At 38.6% G+C, this 6,772-nt stretch overlaps 1 pseudogene; it reads right to left on the reverse strand.

Annotated features, from left to right (window-relative positions):
• Positions 1–3,316: 3,316 nt before the first annotated feature.
• LOC122792435 lies at positions 3,317–4,118 on the reverse strand (annotated as a pseudogene).
• Between the last annotated feature and the right edge of the window lie 2,654 nt (positions 4,119–6,772).

Genomic DNA, 6,772 nt, shown 5'->3' on the forward strand with positions numbered 1-6,772 from the left:
ACTCAGTAGCTCAGTCTGTTAAATGCCTTGCATACAATACATTGCGCCACACAGTCCTGGGTCAAATCCAGTGTTCTGTTGCATTTCAATTACATTATTGTGAAGACAGCAATTATTGAATGACTCATGCACTGTTTATCCACACAAAGCACTGCAAATTAAATAACTTCTTTTCAGTGTTGCAAGTCACAGGCCTGCAGGTAGGGACACACTTCACATATATACCTCTCAACCTGGAAACATCAAAAATCTCAACAAAGGCCCATGAAAAATAGGTACAACTGGCCAAAAATCTAGACATAATTAACATACAATTTGCATACATGATTATGTAACCACGCTCACTCTGGTGGAATTGTGGGATGCCAACATTCAAACATGACTTGAAGAACAGACAAAATATTAAACACAAAATATATAACCAGAACAACAGTGTTTTATTTATATTAACATTTGAACTTGTATAAAACTAAAATGCAATTTTCTTTTATAAAAATAAAATTAAGTGCTACACTTATACCAGAATATAACCAGAACAATACTGTTTATCTATATTAACATTTGAACTTGCATAAACCTTTGAACTTGTATAAAACAAAAGCACATTTCTATTCTCTTGTCTCTGCAGATCTGTTTTTGCCATTATGTGCTGGTCTTTTACGTGCATATTTGTTTAAACTTTAGAATTCAACAAGGAGATATAAAAAGAAAAGCTTATTACTATATCATAGTGTCTCACAAAAATAGCATTTAAGCTATGAGAACGGTACTGAATGCATTTTGTAATTAATATTCCTCTTTCTGTTCAGTTTTGGAAGTGAGTATTCTCCATGGATATGACATTACCATTATCTTTTTTTCTGTCTGCTTCGATATCACTGCATTACCCTACTATGATAAGAATTTATACTTGTGATGTTACACCTAGTCACCGATGAGATTTGGTCCATTATCACTCATGCATGAACCAAATGTAAACTGAAAAAAATTAGCTGCAGACAAAAAAAACACAGAAGGAGAACATCTATCTTTAATAAAACATCTGAAGTAATAAAATACAAGTCACAAAGTACTTCTCTGCCCAGTAGAAGGGCTAGAAACTTCACTGTTAAAGAATCTCAAATTTAGGGGCAAACCTCACTAGATGAGTTCTGGGACTGTAGGTCTTTACTAGAGATGTATCCTTCATATGGGAAGGATGTTTTGCAAGCATTTGCAGACCTACAGTATATTGTGCCTTAAAGTTGAGATTTTTCTTTTGTATGTTACATTTTCATAATTAAACACCTATTGTATTCTTATGTATAAGATGCACCTGGGACTTTAGGAAGTCACACTTTAAAAATAATGCTTGACTTGTAATCACAGGTTGTACAAATGTGGTTTGTGTTATGTGGCATGTCCAGAATATTAGTCATCATGTTTCCATCAGCAAAACTGTTCGGAATTTGGAAGAATAGACAAAAAATAAAAAAAAATAAAAAATAGGCCAATATCTTGTGCTTCTGCGACATCTCACTGGGCCTGAACTGAGTAGCTGACTCTTTTTATTCAGTTCTGTCCTAACATTGGCTATGCGCTGTGGGTGAAATGCTTAAAGCATATAAAGTCTATAGGCAGAGAAGTGACAGGGTCCAGCACAAAGAATAGCTTCAGCAACACTGGAAAATGATTGGGAACAAAGAAAAAGAAAAATGCAATACATAATGATAAGCTAAACATTATTCATTAGTGGAACCAGGCATGTATTGCATGATAGAAACCATAAGAACTTTGAAGGGGCAGCAATGTACTTTGCAAACAGGTGCCATATGTCCAAGCTTTACATGCAAAATGAATAAATATTAATGAATGGATTCATTAATTAAAAATATACAAATGAGCCAGCAAATAAGAATGTCATGATATATGACTGCTGTATTACTGCCTGTTCAAATAAAGGATTCCAATTTAGCACGTATGATGCATCTCTAATTCTGTATTTAGTATGAATACTGTCAAATGCTTGTTATAATTGTAAGAAGTAGCAATACTGGGCTTTTTGTGCAAAGCAAACTTTCTTACAATCTGCTAGCAAGTGTGCATTTTTAAAAACCATGAATCCTGGCAGCACTTCTGATGCTGTGTATTTGTCCTGTTTGGCTGACTTGTTTTAATAGTAACTTCACATATACTTTTATAGTTTGACATTATTCCTATATGTAAAACACAAAATGCTTAAATAAAAATACACAATTTTTTAAATTCCTGACCTACAAAAGCCTACGAACAATTGAACCTTAGATAAAACAGACTGGTGGGTAGAAGTTTCTTGTGGGAATTGGTGCCATAACTATGAAAAACAGGTGTCCTGAGGTAAGGGGTGAGTGTAATGGAACATAGGAAGGGATTCCATCAGAGACATCATTTTGAGAAGAATCCATTTGAATAACTAGATAATATTAAATCTGTGATTATTCCAAATATTTAACATTGTGCTTTAAAATAGCATGTACCTCCCACCCAAACAGATGTTCATTGTGCTGGATTCAGGAGGGCAAGTGACATTAGACTCAATAGAGGAGCAACTCAGCAGGTTGTATCTCTGCAAAAATCTAGCATCAGCAGATTGCAGTATTTTTGTTGAATGACTCCATTGCCTTATGTTGCTTTATTTTAGCAGGTGCATTCTCCTTACCTCAACTCATTGTGTCCGCTTGCATTTAGGACTGTGAGTTTAAAGAACAGCCACATCCATAAGCTGGATAAAAATTAATCACACCTTTAACTTTTTTCCAGTACTAATGTCCATGCATCACTCTGAGCAGTAACTTTGTAATTTGTTGTAGCTCTGGATTCTGAATAAGTCCATACATATTTTTTACATGGGCAAAAGTGCTTAACTTGTTGAATAAGTTAATTTTAAGAGATTTTTCTGAATATTATATCCTTTCCTGACCGAATACCTTGTGCACACTTCTTTTTGGTTATATCTCAGAATAGCCAAATGAGGGCCATCCGCTGTCCACTTTCATTTCACAGTTGAGGCTAACTCTTTGCTGGAGTCATTTCATATGTTCACAGTGTGCATTACTGAGAAAATCATTTGTTGTGATTAACTGTTCCTACTTTTTTAACTTGCTGACAAAACCATATTTTGAATGAGTTTACTTTTTTTGATGTTTTTAATGATCAACTTTTTTTTAATTTAGAAGTGTAGCCCAGGTCAGGTGTTTTGGTGAGATGTGACAAAAGCTTATTCTCAATGAAACACTTTTCTTCAATTTTGATGCTGGTCATTTGCGACTGATAACATGCTACTTAATTATCGCAGTCACTACCTTGACCATCTGTCTTTCTTAGTCCATAGTTTTTCATTACCTCCTCTGCATTGTGGTCTATACCATTTCCTTTCTGGTTTGTATGTTAGTGCAACACATGAAAAATGAAACCATTCAGTGGGACACTGTTCATTGTCTCATGCCATCATCTCTCTCATCTCACCGTAAGACACCTGATTACAAAGGCAGTATATGGGTTCATTGGGATCTATTGCAGATTCAAAACATGAAGCTTCCCTCTCCTGTTTAGCCCTACAGCATTTCTTTTTCTTGGCAGATTTTGATTTCTTTTCTTCGGGTGGCTGTTCCTCACATTCTTCAATCCTATTAGCAATGTGGCACAAATCCCTACTTTCACTAGTCCGCTGCCTACATGGTCTTCTGGAAGACTTTTCTTATGAGGCAGATTCTACCTTTAACTTTTCTGAAGATTTTTCAGTCTCAGCTGGGTCCTGGAGACCATACAAATGAGTCTCAGCCTGCCTTCCTCAGTTTTCTACCAGCTCAAGAATCTGTGCAACTATTTAAATTTTTTCATCTCCAAGTTCTTGGTTGACAATTAGCATTCACTGGAGATGCCACTGCAATCATTTTTTTATTAATTTGGTCTATTTCCTTCTTGTATTACTCATAGACATCTTTGACTTCTTCAAGTATGTCTTAATACTTTGTATCTATCTCGCATATTTGCGATACGTTCCTCTGAATCTTCAAAGGCAGCGATTCAACACATTCATGGTAATCTTCCTTGTAACTGTCTCTTTGGCTTTTTTCTATGTTTGGATAATGCCCTAGCATAGTTCTTCCAATGCAGTAAGCAAAAGGCACTGACATAACTCAGCCAAAATTCCCAAAATCGGCGAAAACAGAGTACTAAGAAGACCACATATGCAACAGACTAGTGAAAGTGTTATACTGTTTAATTATGACAGAGTGGGAATGGTGTAGAAAGTCCTTAGTGAGGTCCAGGTGGGCTGTGTGGACTACTTTCACCTCCATATGTCCTTGGTAACTGTTTGAAATAAGTCAACTAGGTTTGGAGGCAGGATCTGCCTTTAAGAAGGTGAAGTTGTGTAGAGTCCAGTGTCTGGAGGTCCCCAATGTCTCTGTTTATGGGTTCCATGACAATTTGCTCAATAGCTTTGTAGACCAGGCTGAGTAGACATCTAGGGCAATTTTTCCAGGTTCTGTTGTGGCACCCGCTTTGTGGAGCTGGATGACTGTTAGTGTAGGGCATTCTTTGAGTACATAGCCTGTGGTACGATTGAGCATGGACAGTGAATGTAGGTGAGGGTATAATTCCTTTTGGGGCTAGTGTAAGACACAGCCTGGGACACCATCCAGTCCCATTGATGCTGTGTTCTTAGCTTTGGAGAGGGCTGTCTTTACCTGCATGTCCATGAAGTCTGGGGCACTGCATCCTTCTGTGATGGACACAGGCCCTTTTGGGGGTGATAGGGGGGAGTTTACACTGAACTTGTCCCCCAGGATGTGGGCAATGAAAGTTGGTTCAGTGTATGTCTTGCCATTTTTCAGTAGCTGACAACATATTTGGAAGTTGACATCTACATGTCTGGTATAGCTACCAAAGGCTTTGTGGTTGGTATTCTTACATTCCTTGGCAATTTGTCTTTAGAAACTGTCCTTGGATTATTTTATGAGCGATCATTGTTTCTTCCTATTAATGATCAGCGATGCCTTTCCTTTAGTGAAATTGGCTCTATCATGTGTTCATTTTCTCCTTCTGTTGTCTAGCTTATTTATGGGTAACGACCACCAGATTGTTTTCATATTTTGGAGGAGTGCATCTTGGTTTTATTTGGGATGTCTCGATCCATGCATTCCTGTAGATGCTCATAGGATGCACTTGTAAATGATTCGGCAGATTGTATACCATTATCCTATAGCAAGAGGGCTTTGGAACTTTCCACTTTGTTCTTGGGAAGTGTGCAGCTTGCTTTTGAAAATGTCTTCACAGTGGTTTCATTGACTGGGTGAGGTGGATGTGGATGTCAGTGTGATTACTTTATGATCTGATATTACCAGTGAGGGTTTATCTCTGTTGTGGAACACTGGCACCCCATGTTGGTGATGATCATGTCCAGTATGTTGTCACCTTTAGTAGGCATGGTGACCAGCTGTTCAAGGGTGTTAGAGTTTTCCAACTCTAGGAAACATTGGGCAAGGACTTTGTACACCAGTAATTCTCCCACTCAATGTTTGGGTAGTTATAATCTCCTCATATAATGGTATTTGATAGGACCTTTATATTTTCCACTGTTCTCAGGAATACTGAGTGAGTTTCCTGTGACAAGGTAGGTGATCTGTAGCAGGCTACAATCTGATGAGCAGCTTTGCCTAATGTTAGTTGCACTTGCTGGTCTCCAAGGCCTCATGCTGTGCCACTAACCTGAAGGTGTGGGTATCCATAAGGTAAATGGTACACCTTCCTTTTGTTTTCACTCATGGTTTTGGGTTCAAAGTCAGAGGGATTGTGAGTGTTTTATGTGGAGCATGTCCAACAGCTCTGTGTTTGACATAGCTTTGTATGTTAGGCAGTGAACACTTCTGAGTAAGCGGTATGCAAGGGAGTCTGGATGGAGCATTTTGAGATGGTCTGTATATGGCATGTATTTCAGGCGCTAATGCTCTTTGTGAGGTATTGCTGCAGGCTTTCCAGTTGTTGTAGTTGTCTTGTGAGGTACATAGCAAAAGTGGCGTTGTACTCTGTTATAGTTCTAGTGGTGATGAGTAGGGAACAATGTCCTCTTCTATTCTGCCTGAGACACATTTGTTGAAGAGGTGTGCCACATAGGAGGGTTTCTTGACTACTGTGGGGATGTGATTATCACAGTTGTGTCCAATAGTTCTAGTGAGTGATGAGTAGGGGAACAATGTCCTCTTCTATTCTGCATGAGACACATTTTGTGAAGAGGTGTGCCACATAGGAGGGTTTCCTGACTACTGTGGGGATGTGATTATCACAGTTGCGTCCACTGTCCACCTGTGACCCAAGGTCTCTTGTCACACTTTCAGTGTTAAGTATACTACCGCCTATGTTGTAGTTCTTGGCTAAAGAGTTTTTAGCAAAGGGGATGACACTGCACCTTTTGGCATTGAGCTAGAGCCCATGGCTTTGACAACAGCCATCTATCTCAGTGAGGCCCTTTTGTAGGATGTTCACATCTTTAGTGTTTACAATTATGGCTCCTAGTTTGCAGTCCTCTGGAAATTTCATTAGCCACAGACCTTCCATGTTGAAGTTTACTTCAGGGAAGTAGATACTAAACAGGACAAGACACAGGACTGGACCCTGTGGTACTGCACTCATCACTGGTCCAAAGTCATACTTGGAGTCTGCTACTTTCACAGTGTGTGTTCTGCCAGTAAGCCTGCTGGCAACCCATCTTGTGACATAGCAATTTATACCTAGTTTAGTGGGTTTATCTATA

This window comes from Protopterus annectens, chromosome 1.part2 (assembly GCF_019279795.1).
Source record: "Protopterus annectens isolate FY-2018-M chromosome 1.part2, PAN1.0, whole genome shotgun sequence".
Taxonomy (NCBI): Eukaryota; Metazoa; Chordata; order Ceratodontiformes; family Protopteridae; genus Protopterus; species Protopterus annectens.